This window comes from Lissotriton vulgaris, chromosome 4_1, assembly GCF_964263255.1.
Source record: "Lissotriton vulgaris chromosome 4_1, aLisVul1.2, whole genome shotgun sequence".
In the NCBI taxonomy this organism is placed as follows: domain Eukaryota; kingdom Metazoa; phylum Chordata; class Amphibia; order Caudata; family Salamandridae; genus Lissotriton; species Lissotriton vulgaris.
The window spans coordinates 984,264,289-984,283,576 of record NC_141691.1 but is presented as its reverse complement, the minus strand read 5'-3'; positions in this window follow the sequence as shown (position 1 = coordinate 984,283,576).

Genomic DNA, 19,288 nt, shown 5'->3' with positions numbered 1-19,288 from the left:
CGTACGAAACCTTTTTCACGGGTATTTTTGTAATGGTTTTAATTAACCAAAAACAATAAAATAGCATTCGTTCTTTCTAGAGATGCAGCTCGCTGGTTAATATCACTACACTTCCTCATTGCACCATGGTGTCACAGTAATTAATTGCTGAATTTAAACAAAGCCACTTTAAGGCAATAAACACTTTCTAATTTAGTGGCTCTTCACAGTCTTGCTTGCACTGAACACTTGACAATTAACACTTTTATTGCGCCCTGGATCACTTCACTTTGCAAAATCCTTTCTCAAAGTGGTATTTCTCACTCACACCCCATGCAGGCTCTTGTATTAAAATGAAGCTCGCAGTCATGAATGTTAAAGACATGTTTATTCATCACACAGGATGAACTGCACTTGGAGACCCCTCTCCAGCCAGCAGACAACTGACGCAAGAGGAATCCACCTGTGTCATCAAACGTCATGACTCAAGAACTCTAGAGATAGTGCATTCTCTCTTAAAGATATATACATACTTATAACTCACTAAGCTAAAGACAACACATCCTCTCCCTTTTAATCAAACACAGTATTTTCCTTTTACTAACCCAACTAGAACTAATGGCCCCATGCCCAGCGAAAGCATCTATACATCTAACTATACATTAAATCTCACCACTAACGGGATGAGCATTGAAACTCTATTTGCATCACAGTCTTGCAACATACACATAATCTTCAAGATAGCTGGGTGGAAATCTGTCTTTGCAAAACTGTACTATCCCAAATACCTTCAAGCATCCTTGTTCCACTTCAATTACTACCATTGACCCCTATACTCCAATACCTACCACCTAAAATCCTCATCACTCATCAAGACGAAACTACTGTATCCCAGCCCTTTTTCTTCACATACAGTTTTGTCCCACTCAGACCCCTTTTTCCCATACAGTGCCACTCTCCTCAAATTCCACTTATCACCTTTTTCCAAGACTACAACCCCTTCATGCACACTCTTCACTTTGTACGGACCACGAAACTTTGAAAGACCACTTTCAATGAGTCCTGGCTTGACCATCACTCAATCATCTGCCTCTATCCTATTCCCTTTTTTTGTCTCCACAGACCTTACTTTTTTATCCTCTAACTTTGCCAAACCTGACATCGCCGTCATCCATGCTAGCAAAATCTTGCTACTGGCTCTGCGCCCCCTCATCACACAGAAGGGTATTTACTTCATGATTCCATTCTCTGTGGTGTGAAATGCCCGGACCAAATCATAAACCATATCCTTGACATTTTTCCTACTTTCCACTGCCATCTGGATCATCCCTTTCACCATTCGGTTGGCACTCTCAACTATACCATTCGCTTGTGTGTTATAAAATGAGGTTCGTGAGTGCACAATGCCACAACTCTTCAAATAATTGGTAATTTCAGCATATGTCAACTGGTCCCATTATCTGTAATCAATTTGATGGGATACCCTTCTTCCCTAAATATCTCTGCCAACACAATGATGGTATTGTTTGTGCTAATTTCCCAAATGAATTTCACAATGAGCCACTTGGAGAAGACATCGACCATAACCATACCAAACCTTAACTCCGTGGCTACACTTCCCAAAGGTTCTATGAAATCCATGCACACTGCATGCCAAGGTAGCCCCAGATTATCTATTTCACCTATTTCTGATTGATTCCCTACTCTTAATCTTTTTCCACCTTCTCTGCAATCTACACACCTTTCCACCCATTCTGTGATGTGTTGATCCATCCCATGCCACCAAAAGTGTTCTTGTATCCTTTTTCTTGTAAGTGACTGTCCTAGGTCACCCTCATGGGCCAATTTAAACAGATCAAATCTTTATTCCTGCGGAGGAACACATTTGTCACCTTTGACAATTATTTTTTCTCCACATACGGGCAACTCAGGGCGCGAAAAATCATAAAAATGTTACTAGACCTGCAGGTCTAGTAACTTTACTAATCTACTCGCCCTAACTGTAATGTAGTAGACCCATAAACTGGTCTCAAATTGTGTGATCCTAGGTAAATATTTTATCTTATGGAGCGGCCTTTTAGTTTATTATCACATAAGAGAGCACCTTCAAATACGCACGTTACTATTTATGCTGTACAAAAACTGTTTATTTACTAGACTAAATGTTTGCTCCATGTATAACAAGAATCAAGTCCATATATCGGGTAAACATGATTCCGGCTTGCCTCTTAGTTCACTAATAGCATTGCCATCTGGGGAGGATCAGTGCTAATTACCAGTTCATGTTAAAAAACTCACTTTTCATAAATATATTACCAAAGCATGATGTGGTAGTGCATTGTCATTTACAGAGAGCATACTTTCCATTGAAATGGCCACAAAACCTTCCCACTAACACGTAGTTTTACTGACATTAGAGCATAAACAATTTTTGTAAATTGGGTTTCAGCAAAAATATTTAAAATGTGCACATTACCAAGTAAAGTGTTCTAATTTGTTTTGATCCTATAAAGATATTTTTTCACTGCAGAATTACAAAAATGGGTCTTCATAACAAGTGAAATGTATTTGAAATGTTTGAACAGCGACCTAGCTATTTCAGTGCTGTGTTACAAAAAAGCCTGACATCTTACAGCCTTTAATTTAACATGCTTTGCGCCATTCAATTGTCACACAGTTCACTTTACAAAATCCTCTAACTTAAGTCACAGAAAAGTAAAATAAATGTAATAAGGTAAGCTGACTTTTGACCTCTGTCTCAGAAAGCCAGTAAATGTGGCAAGTTAACAAGATTTAATGGTGTTTTTAATTGCTCTTTCACTTTGTGAGCAACAAAGATGCCTTTAGATCTTGTTATCTTGTCACATTAGCTCTGTTTTCAGAGACAGAGGTCAAAAGTCAGTTTGTCTTCCCTGAAGTTAGAAGATTTTCAACTTGCCTGAAAGGGTAAGTAGTCTCTAAAAATATCTTGTCACAAAGGGAGTGAGCAAGGAGATTTTTCGAGCCCTGCAACTCATCCAAAATTTTCACAAAGGGTCTAACCAGAACTGTACTTTCACGCCTGTCTCCCTTCACCACCATCTCCAGTACCTGTTGCAAAACACCATCCTTTGACATACTTTCCTGCCATCGTTCCTTGCTGATTTCTCCACTGCTTACTTCTACCAAATCATCCACACTGACAACAGCTCCTTCACTGTCAAACAATTCCACACTCTGCGTGTCTACCTCTTGCCATGGTAACGGCAACCTGGACAACCCATCAGCCTGTCCATTTCTCCACTCAGGAATGTATTCAATCTTGTACTGATATGCCTGCACACGAGCTGCCAACCTTGCTAGTCTCGCAGATCCCTTTCTCGCTCCTCCTGGGGACAGGATCTTTATCAATCACTCATGATCCGTACGTAACACAAAGGAAAACCCCCACAAATACATCCTGAAATACTCCACAGCCCATGCGGCAGCATAGCTTCCCTCTCTATGACTGAAGAATTCCTTTCTGATTCAGTCATAGAGGATGAAGCAAAGGCTACAGTCTTCTCCCATGTCTTATGGAGTTGGTCTATAACCGCTCCTACTCCTACCGCATTATAGTGCACAGTAAAAATAGACATCAATTTTGTATCAAATAGAGTTAATACATTTGCTCCACATTTTTCTTTCTTTATGCTCTCATAAGCTTTTTCTTGAGCCTCTGACCCTACGTACATGCAACTTTTCATTAGAAGTCTATTAATTTGTTCTGTTTTATCTGCAAAGTTTTTAACAATTTTAGTAGTACTCGATAACCCCAAGAAAGGACTTAACTGGTTCTTATCCATAGGTATGGGGCCTTCCTTATAGCTTCCAAGAGATCTTTCTTAGGTCCGACCCCTGCTGCTGATAGAGTATACCCCAGATACTCCACTTCCTCCACACATAATATATGCATACTTATAACTCATTAAATTACATACAACACAGACTTTCTGTAATTTCTACATATTTCCCAGGAATATAAGGAGACATTTCGAGGTAACCAATAGTAAGTCATAGGAGTTCCCATCTTGCATCGTTAACACTCCTTCTTTTCTCTGAAGTGCCCATGAGTTCATGTCTTTCATACAGCATCATGATTTAATATTTACTCGCATTTTATCCCCTTATCCTTTTTACTTCCTACATCCACTGCTCGGAAATCCTTTATTACTTAATAACCTGGTCTGGGTATTGAAGGACATAAGGTGTAGGAAAACCTTCCTGAACCACAGGTAGAGGTGCTTGGGTGAGAACAGTAGCGACTGTTGACAGATGTGTCTTACCTCAACTAAGTGTAGGGTTATGTTTTTGCTGTACTTTTAACGACTGATTTTTTGATCCACTTACCTTTATAACAGTTATATAGCACGTTATTGCAAGATGTTCGTTTTTTCCAGAGGTGTGCTGCTAGGCCTGAAAATCGTTTGCCAAACGATAGATGGGCAATCTCGAGGACTTGACTCCATCTCATTCATAAGGGTGGCTCAGATTGGTGAATTTGGACCTCTTTCAGTTGTAAATTCTGTGAATGATGCCGGAGCATTTATTTTGCCTCAGTGGTTTATTGGAAGCCACTCTATGACAAGTACTGCAGGAGAGAACCTGTGAGTGAGCTAATTTAGACATTCATGAAGATCTACAGAATCATGAGAAGTAATTTGTTTATTTTTTGCCGTCAGCATATTGATATGCCTGCATGCATTTTCCCCTATGTGCCCCTGCTATGCTCCATCTCTGGTGTTTTTGGGCTACCGTCACAATATTGAGATGTTTTCCTTGGCTCAGTCAGTGCCTAGTGGTCTCTGGCCAATCTGGAGTCATTTCCCCTCTTCCCCATGTGCTCAGAGGGATTGCTTGGACAGGGGCCCATGGGGCAGCCTGTGGCTAGGCAGTCAGTGGCGGCCGATGCATGTAAACAGTGGTGGGTGGATGGAGGGAGGAGCACAGGTTTAAAAATAAAGAAACAAAACTTAACTGATGCTGCTTCTGTCGCCTCGCGCCTCGGAGCTCTTCTGCTTCCTGGTCCAAGCAGACTCTGGGAGAGCACCAGAGACTCCCTGTGCAGTCCTCGCGCTGCTCTCATGTAGCATGAGAGCAGCACTGGGATTGGCGTGAGCGGGCCTGTTTAATGCTTGCTCATGCACAGGGAGTCTGCACCATTTCTCCAATACAGCTAGGTTGGAGACACCCTACTGCGCATGTCTGTTTGGCCGACCGAAGATGTCCAGGCAAACAGACATGCACAGTTAGCAGTACCCATCACTCCACTCCATCTACCATGGCCTCGGCCCCACCCCTCCCCACACACGCTGGCTCAGCCAGCAGCTGGATAATAAATTATAATTTTATTTTTCAGCTGATGGCTCTGAGCCAGTGCGCTGACGCTCCTCTGCCATTGTGGAGGAGCTGCTGCTGTAGGCAATTCTTTGGTGTGCCCATAAGAAATTTTGTCTCTAAAGGTGTAAGCTCCTATGACTGAGGATTGTGCAGGGGCTTTCTGCGTGCTCTGACATACTCTGTAGTCTTGTGCCTATTCTTGGCACCAAACTGCCTTATGGAGCCCCATCCATCCAACTACTGCCTTCTTTTCATGTTCCTGATATGGCATATTTCCTCTCTTACACAGTATGGGTAACTGGTGTTTGGGAGTGGTATCAACATCCATTAAACTCACATTGTAGGTCAAGTACAAAACATTTGCAGCAAGTGCAACAGTTGTGAAAATGCCCCTTGTGCTTAATCACCTTCAGTTCCTCCATTAGGGGCCCTCGTACCACCAAATCCTTACCTGCTACATCGCTGCCCTTCTCTTCTGCAGGCACATGCTCCCAGAATGCACTGCAGCCAATCCTGACACTGCTTTCATGCTGCTGAAAACACTGTCAGGATTTCGCTGAGCCCAGATGATTTGTGCTCCTAGACTGGGAGCCTGTGCCTGCTCTCTCAAACCCGGCTTTGCAGCTCACGTTGGGGAGAGCTTCAGTGCGCATGACGGTATGGCTGGCCTCAGATGGCCGACCAGACCATCAAGTGCACTGAATAGCAGTGCAACCACTCCTCCAACAGCCTGTCATCACCTTGGCCCCACCACCAAGCCTCAGCTCAGCAAAAAAAAAAATGATAATAAACCTCATATATTATTGTTTTATTTTTCATCTTTTTGGATGCTGGCAGGTGGAGCGACACATTCTCCGCTATAGCGGAGGAGCCGCCCCTGGGAAAGGCACCCCCGCAAATGTCATCTATGGGTATATTTCCTAAAAAGGCCATAGAGGCCCCTAGTTGCAAGTGGATTGCGCTCTAGGAGAGATTGTTAATGTGTGTTTTGATTTAATATAGCATGTTTGAATGCACTTGACTATCCACCATACCATACCTGATTTTGATATAGTTTTGCCTTTATGTTGTGTAGCAAAAGCAACAAATAGTTGTGTGGTCTTACGGAAAGGTTTTTTCCTTTCAATATAGTAGAGTAATGCTCTTTTCACATCTAAGGTGTGTAGAGCACGTTCTGCCACAGAATCGGATTGAGGGAAGAACACAGGCAACTCGACAGATTGGTTCATATGAAAGGCAGAAATGACCTTAGGTAGGAACTTAGGGTTGGTCCGAAGAACCACTTTATTTTGGTGTATTTGTAAAAAGGGTTCTTCTATGGTTAGTTCCTGAAGCTCACCCACTTTCATCAGTGATGTGATAGCTATGAGGAAAGCTACCTTCTAAGTGAGAACTTGCAGTTCACATGTATGCAATGGCTCAAAAGGTGGAGCCATTAGTCAGGTAAGGACAAAGTTAAGATTCCACACTGGAGCAGGTGGAATACTTGGGGGGAATGAATGTTTTAAGACCCTCCATAAATGCTTTATTAGCAGTCACTATAAAAAGAGATTGATGGTGTCTGTTCTGTAGATATGCAGCTATTGCAGCTAGATGTAAGCGTATGGATGTGTATGTTAAGTTGGTATGCTGTAGATATAATAGCTAGCAAATTATGTTTTGTACTGAAGCATCAAGCGGGTTGATTTGATTGTTATTACAGTAGATCACAAACCTCTTCCACTTTGCTGCATAGCATGCTGTTGTGGTAGGACGCCTACCCTCTTTGATGATATTCATGCAGTCTGGCAGAAGATTGAGGTAGCCAAACTCTAATATTTCAAGTGCCAGATCGCAAGGTTGAGGTGACTAGGATCGTGATGCTGTATGTCTCCATGGCTCTGAGTGAGGAGATTGGGAGTAAGATGTAGTTTTTGGTGAGGAACTACTGATAACTCCAACAGGGTTGTGAACCAGGGTTAATGGGTCCATGTGGGAGCAACTAGGATTAGTGTCAGGGACTGTTGTCTGAGCTTCTGAACCACTAATGGAATGTAGACAAATATCCCTGGCCAAATCATCCATAGTGCATTGCCTTTGGACAATGGGTATGGATACCTCGATGCGAAGCTTGGGCATTTTGCTTTTAGGTGCGTGGCGAAGAGATCTATCTCTGGGAAGCCCCACATTTGAAAGAACGGGAGGAGAACCTGAGGGTGGAGTTCCCATTCATGGATCTGTTGTCATTGACGACTGAGCAGATCTGCAATCTGGTTGTTTACGCCTGGAAGGTGTTCTGCAAGCAGATACATTTTGTGACTTATAGCCCATCTCCAGATGGTCTAAGCTGGTTGTGACAGCTGGAGAGTGTGTCTCTCGATGTTTTTGTATGTAGTACATTACTGACATGTTGTCCGTATGAATTAGGACAGCTTTGCCTACTAGCTGAAGTTGAAACGCTTTGAGCCCTAGAAAAATCACTAGCAGCTCTAGATGGTTTATATGGAGCTGTTTTTGTTGCAGAGTCCACATGCCCTGAATGGTATGATTTGGAGATGAGCTCCCCAGCCAGTGATCGATGCGTCTGCTGTTAGCACTATATGTGGAACCGGGTTGACGAAGGGCCGACCTTTTGGGTATACCACCACTTCAGAGAGCGATGGGTGCGGCCGTCCACCAACACTAGATCTGATAACCGACCCGTAGCTTGCTTCCATTGACATGCTAAGCATTTCTGGAGGGGACGCATTAGAAGTCTTGCGTAAGGTAGAATTAGGATGCAAGATGCTATCATTCCTAGTAACTGCATGAACACTCGAGCTGGTAATGAGTGTTGGGGCCGAAACTGAGAGATTAGAGTCTGCATGTTGTGGATTCTGGCTGGGTTGGGACACGCTAGAGGTTTTTGAGTGTTTTCTGTGGCTACTAGATACACCTGTTGGTTGGATGGTTGTAGATGAGACTTGGTCAGGTATACTGTGAAACAAAAGGTCATGGAGCAGTTGCACTGTTTTTTAGTGTAACATAGGCAGCTTTGTTTGCGAGCTGGCATTTATGAGCCCGTCGTCCAGGTATGGGAAGACGTGAATGTGGTGTCTTCGTGGATGAGCTGCAACTACTGCCAAGCACTTTGTGAAAACTCTGGCTGCTGTAGTAACTCTGAATGGGAGGACCTTGAATTGGTAATGCTGGCCCTCTACCACAAACCTGAGGAATTTGCAGTGAGCATCGTGTATAGGAATATGGAAATAGGCGTCCTTTAAGTCCAGAGTGGACAGAAAGTCGCATTGTTGTTGTAGTAGGAGCACTTGCTGGAGTGTGATCATTTGAAAGTGGTCCGACTCAATGTATAGATTTAGTTCTCTGAGATCTAGTATAGGCCTGAGAGAACCGTCCTTTTTGGGAATTAAGAAGTACAGGGAGTATACCCTGTCCCTTGGTATGTAAAGGGACCGGCTCTATAGCATGTTTTTCCAAGAGCGAGAGAGAACCTCCTTCCTTAGGAGGGTGATATGTTCTTTTGACATTGTATGTAATCTTGGAGGAATATTTTGGGGAATGTCTGTAAGCTTAAGCAGTAACCATATTAGATAATTTGTAGTCCCCAATTGTCTGAGGTGATTGAATTCCAGACAGGTAGGAATTGAGAGAGACGCCCCCCCAACAGGAGTGGAATGATTGGGGGTAACGGAAGGAAGTAACTGTTTGTGTGCAGGGGAAGTGCATGTGGAGTTGCCTCTGCCTCTTCCCTTACCATTGTTTCCTCGAAACCCCCTCCAAAGTAGCACTTTTTGCGACCTCTGTGTCTTTTTTCATTTTCTCCAGTGAGGTATCAACTGCTGGGCCAAAGAGATGTTCTTTTTCAAACGGTTGACTGAGAATGGAGGTTTGCACCTCAGGCTTGAATTCTGAGATTCTCAACCAAGCATGCCTGCGTAGTAGTACGCTAGCTTTTACTGCACGAGTTGCCGTGTCTGCTGCATCAAGGGCACATCTGATGGAAGTGTTGGTAATGAGTTTGCCTTCCTGGATAAGATCATTAGCCCTAGACCTATGCTCGTCATTAGGAATTGCATGAGTTTTTCTAGCTCATCATAATGAGCCCTATCGTATCGGGTCAACAAAGCTTGAGTATTAGCAATGCGCCATTGATTGGCCGCTTGAGAAGCTACTCTTTTGCCCGAGACATCAATTAGCTTTGACTCCTTATCAGGAGGAGGGGCCTCGCCTGTGGTCTGTGAATTAGCTCTCTTGCAAGCATTGCAAACCACAAGAGAGTCTAAGTGCAACTGACCACCCTAGGTGTAATTATTCTTGGCTTACAGGATCTTTGAATATTTAATCTGCATGCTTGAACATCCCTTTAAGCATTGGCAGTGTATGAGTGGCCCTCTGAATGAAACTTAGTGTCTCAAATAGAAATTCCTCTTCTAGTGCCTCCTTATGCAGCCCAACCCATGATGATATTGAGCTGCCCTGTTAAGTAGCTCAATATAACCAATGTTATCATCAGGTGGTGAGGGTCTGGACGGATATAGATCAGGGTCATTATCCATGTTTGGGTCAGTGTGATAATCCTCCCAGGGGTCAGTGTCTTGAGGGCTATCCTGATCCTCATCCCCATCTCCCTCATCCTGTAGGTCAGGTGATAGTGGTAGTGGTGGTGAATTTGTGGGAAACATCCGTTACAACGCGGATGTTACAACGCGGTGCTGTTACGACGCGTCCGTAACAACGCAAGTCGTTACCACGACTTGCGCTGGAGGGCGCTAGAAGATTAAAAATAGTAAATTTACTATTCCAACACCTTCCCTAGTGTCCACGGGGACTGGTGTTAGAATAGTAAATTATACTATTCGATATCCGCGCCCCCAACGGAAGTCGTGGTAACGACTTGCGTTGTAAGGGACGCGTTGTAACAGCACGCGTTGTGACGGTACGCGTTGTACCGTCACCAATCCGAATTTGTGGGTGTGATAAGTAAGTTGGGATCAGTGGGGGAAGGAGGTGGAATGTATGGTGTAGAAGGGTTAGTACCCACACTTTTCCTTTTGAGTGGAATGTGTTAATCCTCTGACTTGTCTATTTTCTGTTTTTGGAAGGGTGGCATGGATATGTCCCGTATCTGGGTTTATCACCTGCTTTTTCTGTTTCGGATTCAAAGATGGGGCTTCGGGCCGGGGCTCTTTAGACGGAATGTCTTTGTCCTTATACACCGGTTTCTGCATCAAAGGTTTCGGCTCCAAACCTTTTGATGCCGAAGGCGGATTCTTATGTAACAATTGGATTGTCACTGAGAGATGTTTCGGTGCCGAAGGTGTTGGTTGGGCACCGATATGGGGCAGGCTCGAGCCGGAAGGCTTTTCTTTGTGTTTCGGTGCCAGAGCCTGAGGGCGGGCGTCTGAAACCTTTTGTCGGTGCCGACCTTGGTCCAAAGGCAGAGGAGGGACCGGAGCCTTTTTCTTTGTTTGTTGAGGGGGCAAGGGGTATCTTTACTTATGGTACGCTTACCCAGAATAGCCTACTCCTCTTCTTCCATGTCGGAGTTGACTTCGGACACAGAGATATGCTGTTCTTCTTCCTCGGCTCCCTAAGTGTGATGTTCTGTGTCAGAATCTTCCGTGAGGATATCCGGTGTGGAGCCGCTTTCCTGTTGCATCTTGTGACGTCAAGCCTGGCGGTCACAAAGCATTTTCTTAGATCGAAACGATTGACACACAGCTCAGTCTTTCTCGTCGTGTTGTGGGGACAGGCAGAGGTTGCACACTTTGTGCAAGTCGGTGCATGGAAATGTAGCACAACACCCTGGGCAGAGTTTAAAAGGAGTCTGTTCCATCGACTGCTAGCGCTGTCGGCGCGGATAGGCCCGACGGCCCACTATGAGTTTTCCGATCGAAGTTGTTTTGAGTTAAGACGATACGTGAAGAATGTGAAACCGTGATCGATAACAATACCATCGAGGGTGGTGGATTGCACATCAAAGGGGTCCGAGAAACAGTGCCGGAGCGCAGCAATACACATCCAAACCCAATGGCGGAAAAAAACAATCTAAAGATGGAGTCGATGCCTATGCGCACTATCACCAAAAGGAAAAGTCACCTACCTTGTGACTGAAAAGTCTTCTTCGAAGAAAAATAAAGTGCAAACATCCGGACCCAACACTAGATGGCGAGCTATGCACGACATGTGATCTAGAGCTCACATACCTTGAACAATCACTTGCTTCCTAGCCGGCCAGCCGCCACCACCACTCCTGGGTCCTCTTGTTGGCTTCAAGTGAGAAACAGGAAGCACCAGGGCTCCCACACTCCCTGCATCCATTCACAATGTTGCAATATGCCAGAGTGCCGTTACTCGGCACTCAGCCAGGGGCTGTAGGGGTGGGCATGTTCTCCATACAGGGAGGAAACACGAGGGGTCCCTTAGGGTGACCACAAAGGTGGTCTTACCAATATGGGGGTGCCCAAACCTTATTCAGCAATACCAATCTCACAGTAGGTCAAAACCTCCAATGGTAGAGAGGCATTAAATTAGCTATAAGTCAACACATTAATATGGCTAATGGTCATGCAAATAACATATAGTTCCACTTTTGGTAAGATTAAGCAAAAAGAGCGAAATGTTTTCAATTATGTATTTGTGCGTTTATTCAAGAGAGTTGTTGTATGGTCATAATCACACAAAAATTTTTTACAATCATATATATAAAAAGTTAGCACAGTTGATTAAAAACAAAGACAGTCAAAAAACATATACAAAAATACAATGTTGGTTAAAATGTTCACAAGAACAGGGGTCGACGCAGCGTTTCGGTTGAAAGTGACAATTAAAAACCTTCTTCAGGACCAGTTCTAGAAGAAAACACACAATTACTATTTCATCATTAAGATCCGTTTGTTTAAGACACATTACATAAACATTCTCTGTTCGCTCTTACTACAGTATTGTCCTATCTATTAATAGTAAGCTCTAGTGAAGACCCATGTTATTGGTAGGTTTCTCTATTGGTATTGTTGAAAGCTGGTTCTGGAAGGGCACAGTTAATAGGCACCAGGCTCTATAGTTCTGGTAGTCTATATTAACATTATAGTTAATGTACTTGGTACACGAAATATGTACAGCGATATCGTTATTACCTGGGGTTAATTATTTCATCCAGATTAATCATGGAAGGAAAGAGGCCCGATTCAATGATCCGGGTTAGGCGAACTTCATAATTATAGGTTCTGGATATAACAGAAGAGTTCTGATATCTGTGTGTAGGCAATTGCAACAAGACATTCATGGTCATGCCTAATATTATTGCTTGCTCTTGTTTAAATCTATGAACATTCAAAGAGTAAATATATACCTTCTACTGATACTGCTCACGCTATTGTAATAGGAGCCACCGATGTCTGTTTATCTATTTAGTAGCATTTAGCTGCAGAGAAAAAAAGCAAGTTTTACCCTATTGTTTTGACAGGGGTTAGTTCATAATGGTCTACAATTCGCTTCTAGTTACACTTACCCAGACTTTATTGAATGGCAAATCGCTGTATTGCTAGCCCTTTTAATTGGCTTTTCTTTCTTGATATGGGTAAATGTAGGGGGTTGTCCTCACACTGTTAGATAGAAAAAAAGGAGTCGCATGTTCTCCATACAGGCTGTAATGTAGCCTGCATATAGAATAGAGAAAGTGTGCATGCCTGTTTTGGGTGGGCCGACCAGATATTTAGCACTTAGGAGGGTTGTACCACTCCTCCCCTGCTCTTCAGCCCCGCCCCCTCAAGCAGGCTGCCACAGCAGGAGGACCAAACAAAATGATAATGACATTAGTGTTAGATCTGGGGGTCTCTAGTTGGCAATGGTATTCACCTTTGTCCAAATAGGGACCCTTACTTCTAAGTCAGGATGAGGGGATTACACTCCTTAATAACCCCTGCTCACCCCCTTGGTAGCTTGACACGAGCAGACAGGCTTATCTCAGAGGCAGTGTGTTAAGCATTTTTGAATATACACAGTAATACAGTGAAAACACTACAGATGGACACAACACAGGTTTTATAAAAATAAGTATTCTTTATATAGACTTAAACACAAGACCACGAACAACAAAAATCCACAATACTACACTTAAGTTTACTTAAAAGATGATTAAAATCTCTTAGTTCAAGTTCCTTTTAAATGCGACAAAGTACCTGGATGCGTAACGCAAAGTGAACAAAAGGCTTGCAAAAGGGGAGATGCGTTGGTTCCGTGACCCGGGGCAACGGTTGCGTCCTGCCTCAATGCTTGCGCAGAGTAGTGGACTCGTCGTGAGCCTTAACAGTGCGGAGGTGATGCATAGATTCTCGGCCTGTGGGACCTTTGCGGTGTGCAAGATGGCGCCTTGATGCGATGCGATGATCCGGTTGCGATGCGAGAAGATGGCGCCCTTGATGCGGCGATGCGATGACGATACGATGATGCCCTGGCAGCCTTGCGGCGACTCTGTACTTTGGAGCCGCGACAGGCCCTGCGACAGGCTTCTCCGGTGATGCGATGGCGACTCTCACGATGACGTCACGCTCCTACAGAGATGCGACAGCAGACAGCTTCGATGAACACACGCTTCCAGGGAGATGAGACGAAGGCTCGCTTCTACGGTGTTGCGATGATTTCAGCTGAGGTGGCGACACGCTTCTTCTCCATCCATTGCACTTCCAGCTCCCAGCGGCACGCAAGTGACTGGAATCAGAATTCCCAACAAGGAAATTCAGGAGGGAGCTGGAGGTGAAGTCTTTTGTCCCTGAGACTTCAGCAGGAGGCAAGCACAGTTCAAGCCCTTGGAGAATATTCTGTAGATGAAAGTCCTTACAAAGTTCCTTCTCCTTTCCCTTGGCAATGAAGCAACCACTGCAGGCCAACCCAGCAAACAGCACACTGGCAGAGGGGCAGTCCAAACTCCTGCAGCTTCCTTGGTTCTTCTCCTTGGCAGAAAGGTTTCTTGTCCAGAAGTGATCACATTTCTTGGGATCAGGGTCCCAATATTTATACCCCAAAATCCTTTGTTCTCTGAAGGCAGAGAGGCCTCTGCCTAGTTCAAACCAGTTCCTGAGCACTTTGTTTACATGCCTCTCTTCTTCCTTTCAGCGTACAGGGCAGAGACATCAGCCGCCCCACAGGAGGTGGAGCCAGCACAGGGGAGGGAAGATACAGCTCTGGAGCACTCTATTGCCATGATTCCTCCTCTCCTTTCACAGGGCAGAGACATCAGACAAGCCACAGGGGGTGGAGCCAGCATTGTAGAGGGAAGGCCCAGCCCTATTCAGGTCCCAGGTGCAACTCCTCCCTCCCATCTAGATGCAGATCTCTCTATTAACCACTGGGCTGCCCCAGCCTGTCTCCTGGAATTCCCCAGCCCTGTCACTCACAAACCCAGACAAGGAATACACAACCCAGGAGAGGCAGGCTCAAATGGTTAGGGAAGCAAATACCTGCTTTCTAAAAGTGGTATTTGCAAACACAGAATATTAAAATAAACTTTACTAAAAGATCTATTTTATTATTCTGAGTTCAGGCATACTAAATTCGAATTTCACCATGTTCCCTGAGTCAGTTAGGATTATAAGAATGTAATAATCTAACTGCCCATTCTGGCCTATGAGAACAGATAGCCTTCAATAGTGAAAAACGAAAATGGCTGTGATTCACTATTAGAACATGCTACACACATCAGAGCATGTCCTACCTTATACTTACAATGCACCCTGCCCATGGGCCTACCATAGGGGTGTCTAACATGAAGACGCAAAGGGGAGGTTTAGGGACTGGCAAGTGGGTGCACTTGGCCAAGTCGACATGGCAGTGCTAGAGTGCACACAGGCCTTGCAATGGCAAGCCTGAGACACACTTTACAAGCTGCTTCTGTGGGTGGCACAACCAGTGCTGCAAGCCCACCAGCGATACAAAAGGGGATGATGGACGGAGCGTTTGAGCCAATCAAACACTCACCCCCAGTCACCTGATCTGGGTTTAATCCATCACCATTCTTTAGCTCACTCAGCCACCCCAGTTCAGACATGGCCATATGCAAATCAGTCTGACCCTGTGCCTCATGGGAACAGTCAGCCCGAACTGCCAAAGCCATGTCTTCCCTGGACCGGAAACAAGCATCCTGGGACTGGTTTCGGATTCATAATCATCATCAGCCAGGCTATCTTGAATCCAGTGGCCAAGTGAGCAAGGGACTCACGTCTGAGCATACCCTGCCAACTTAGGGCGAACAGAGCGATACAAAAAGGGATGATAGACTGAGCGTTTGAGCCAATCAAACACTCACCCCCAGTCAACTGATCTGGGTATAATCCATCACCATTCCTTAGCTCACTCAGCCACCCCAGTTCAGACATGGCCATATGCAAATCAGTCTGACCCTGTGCCTCATGGGAACAGTCCAGCCCGAACTGCTAAGCCATTTCTTCCCTGGACCGGAAACAAGCATCCTGGGACCGGTTTCGGATTCATAATCCTCATCAGCCAGGCTATCTTGAATCCAGTGGCCAAGTGAGCAAGGGACTCCCGTCTGAGCATACCCTGCCAACTTAGGGCGAACAAAGCGTTTCAAAAGGGATGATGGACGGAGCGTTTGAGCCAATCAAACACTCACCCCCAGTCAACTGATCTGGGTTTAATCCATCACCATTCTTTAGCTCACTCAGCCACCCCAGTTCAGACAAGGCCATATGCAAATCAGTCTGACCCTGTGCCTGATGGGAACAGTCCAGCCCGAACTGCCAAGCCATGTCTTCCCTGGACAGGAAACAAGCATCCTGGGACCGGTTTCAGATTCATATTCCTCATCAGCCAGGCTATCTTGAATCCAGCGGCCAAGTGAGCAAGGGACTCACGTCGGAGCATACCCTGCCAACTTATGGCGAACAAAGCGATACAAAAGGGGATGATGGACGGAGCGTTTGAGCCAATCAAACACTCACCCCCAGTCAACTGATCTGGGTTTAATCCATCACCATTCTTTAGCTCACTCAGCCACCCCAGTTCAGACATGGCCATATGCAAATCAGTCAGGCCCTGTGCCTCATGGGAACAGTCCAGCCCGAACTGCCAAGCCATGTCTTCCCTGGACCGGAAACAAGCATCCTGGGACCGGATTCGGATTCATAATCCTCAGCAGCCAGGCTATCTTGAATCCAGTGGCCAAGTGAGCAAGGGACTCACGTCTGAGCATACCCTGCCAACTTAGGGCAAACAAAGCGATACAAAAGGGGATGATTTACAAGCCCTGGGCACACATGGTGCACTATACTAGGGGCTGACAGATAAATCAAATAACCCAATCATGGAATCCAATTAGTATATCAATTTAACACAGGGAGCACTTGCACTGTGGCACTGATTAGCAGTGGCACAGTGCCCAAAGCATAAATCCAGCAAAAACATATCAAAACAGAGGAGGCAATCTGTCAAAAAAGGAAGGGAGACTCACGCCAAGGATGCCAGGTCTAACACGTGTCCCCTCCAGCTGAAATGTGGGGAGAACTACCCTTCCCCTTGGGAGTTCTCTTCACTAAGGTAGAAAAATCTGGACAGACCATCAGCATTGGCGTGTTCTGTACCAGGGCAGTGTTCCACCGTAAAGTTTATATGCTGTAGGGAGATGGACCAAATCAACAACTTTGGGTTCTCACCCCTCATCTGCATCAGCCATCTGAGGGGCCTGTGGTCTGTCTGAACCCGGAAGTGAGTCCCAAACAAAGTATGGTCTCAACTTCTTCAGTGCCCAGACCACAGCAAATGCCTCACGCTCAATTGCACTCCACCTCTGTTCCCGATGAAGTAACCTCCTACTGATGAAGGCTACAGGTTGGTCTCGGCCCTCTTCAATAATCTGTGATAGAACAGCCCCCACACCATGCTCTGAAGCGTCTGTCTGTACAATGAATTCTTTTGAGAATTTGGGTGCCTGAAGCACGGGTGCTGTGCACATGGCAGTTTTCAGGGCATCAAAAGCCTTCTGACAGGTGTCAGTCCAGTTCACTTTCTTGGGCTGCTTTCTGTAAGTCAGCTCAGTCAAGGGTGCAACAATGTTGCCATACCCATTGACAAACCTCCTGTAGTACCCCGTGAGTCCTAAAAAGGCTCTCACCTGTGTCTGAGTCTTTGGGGGTTCCCATGCCAGGATGGTATCAATCTTGGGTTGTAGCCACCTAGCCGCTTCCTACCTGGTGACCCAAGTGCACAACGGAACCCTGCCCAATCTGGCACTTACTTACTTTCATCGTGAGGCCTGCCTTTTGCAGTGCCATCAACACTTCCCAGAGGTGCTGCAGGTGTTCTTCCCAACTGGCACTGAACACTGCAATGAAATGCAGGTAGGCGGCACTGAAATCCTCCAGCCCAGCCAACACCTGGATGACCAACCTCTGAAAGGTGACAGGTGCATTCTTCATCTCAAAGGGCATAACCCAGAATTGGTAGTGCCCATCTGGTGTGGAGAATGCTGACCTCTCCTTAGCCCCATCAGTCAAGGCGATCTGCCAGTACCCAGACGTCAAATCAAACGTGCTGAGGTACCGTGCAGACCCTAACCGATCAATGAGCTCATCAGCTCTGGGGATGGCGTGTGCATCAGTCCTGGCGACTGAATTGAGCCCTCTGTAGTCCACACAGAAACCGGAGTTCAGGTGTGGCACCCGGCGAGGCAGCCTTAGGGACCAAGACCACTGGGCTGGCCAAGGACTGTTGGAGGACTCAACGACCCCTAAAGCAAACATCTTAGAGATTTCCTCCTTAATGTAAGCCCTTACCTTGTCAGTCACTCTGTAAGCCTTGTGCTTGACAGGAGGACTGTCGCCAGTGTCCACATCATGGACGCACCACTCTGTGACACCAGGAGCTAAGGAAAATAGATCAAAGAATTGCCCCAACAGCTGGCGACAATCTTGCTGCCGATCAGCGGTCAGTGTGGCAGAGAGGCTGACACCATCCACTGACCCATCTTGCTCTGTTGCAGACAGAGGTCAGGAAGAGACTCAGTCTCCTCCTCCATTCCATCATCCGTCGTTAGAAGCATGCCACTTTGGGCCTTTCTAAGTGGGTCTTTAGGCGGTTAACATGCAGGACCCGCAAAGGGTCCTGGGAGTCCGGATGTTCACCAGATAAGTGACATCACTCTTGCGCTCCACCACCTCATATGCACCGGTCCACCTGTCCTGAAGCGCACAAGGCTCCACAGGGGCCATGACCCAAACTTTCTGTCCAGGCTGAAGCTCAATCAGTGTGGCATTCTGATCGTACCACCGCTTCATTTCCTCCTGGCTGGCTTCCAGATTTGCCTGAGCGAGATCCCTGAAACGCTGAGTATGGTTCCTGAATGCCAGCATGTAACTATACACATCCTGGGGAGGTTTCCTGGGTGATTGCTCCCAGCCTTCCTTGACCAAACTCAAGGTCCTCTTACCGGGTGACCATACAAAAGCTCTTAGGGGCTGAACCCTAGAGACTTTTGTGGCACCTCACGGTAGGCAAACAGAAGGCATTGCAGGAGGACGTCCCACTTACGCCTCATTGGTTCCTCAAGACCCATGATCATGCCTTTGAGGGTCCGGTTGAATCTTTTAACTATCCCATTACCTTGTGGGTGGTAAGGAGTGGTGAACTTGTAGGTAATACCACACTCTTTCCACAGACACTTCATTTAATTAGAAATGAAGTTTGTACCTCGGTCAGACACAACCTCTCTGGGGAACTCCACACGGGAGAAGATCCCCATCAGTGCACGTCCCACCACGGGGGCCGTCACTGTCCTGACTGGAATGGCTTCTGGGTACAGGGTAGCGTGGTCCACCAAGACCAGGATAAACCTGTTGCCCATGGCTGTCTTGGGGTCCAGTGGACCCACAATGTCAATGCCCACCCGTTCAAAGGGGGTACTGACTACAGGGAAAGGTTGGAGAGGGGCCTTGTGCCTCCTCCCACTCTTTCCACTTGC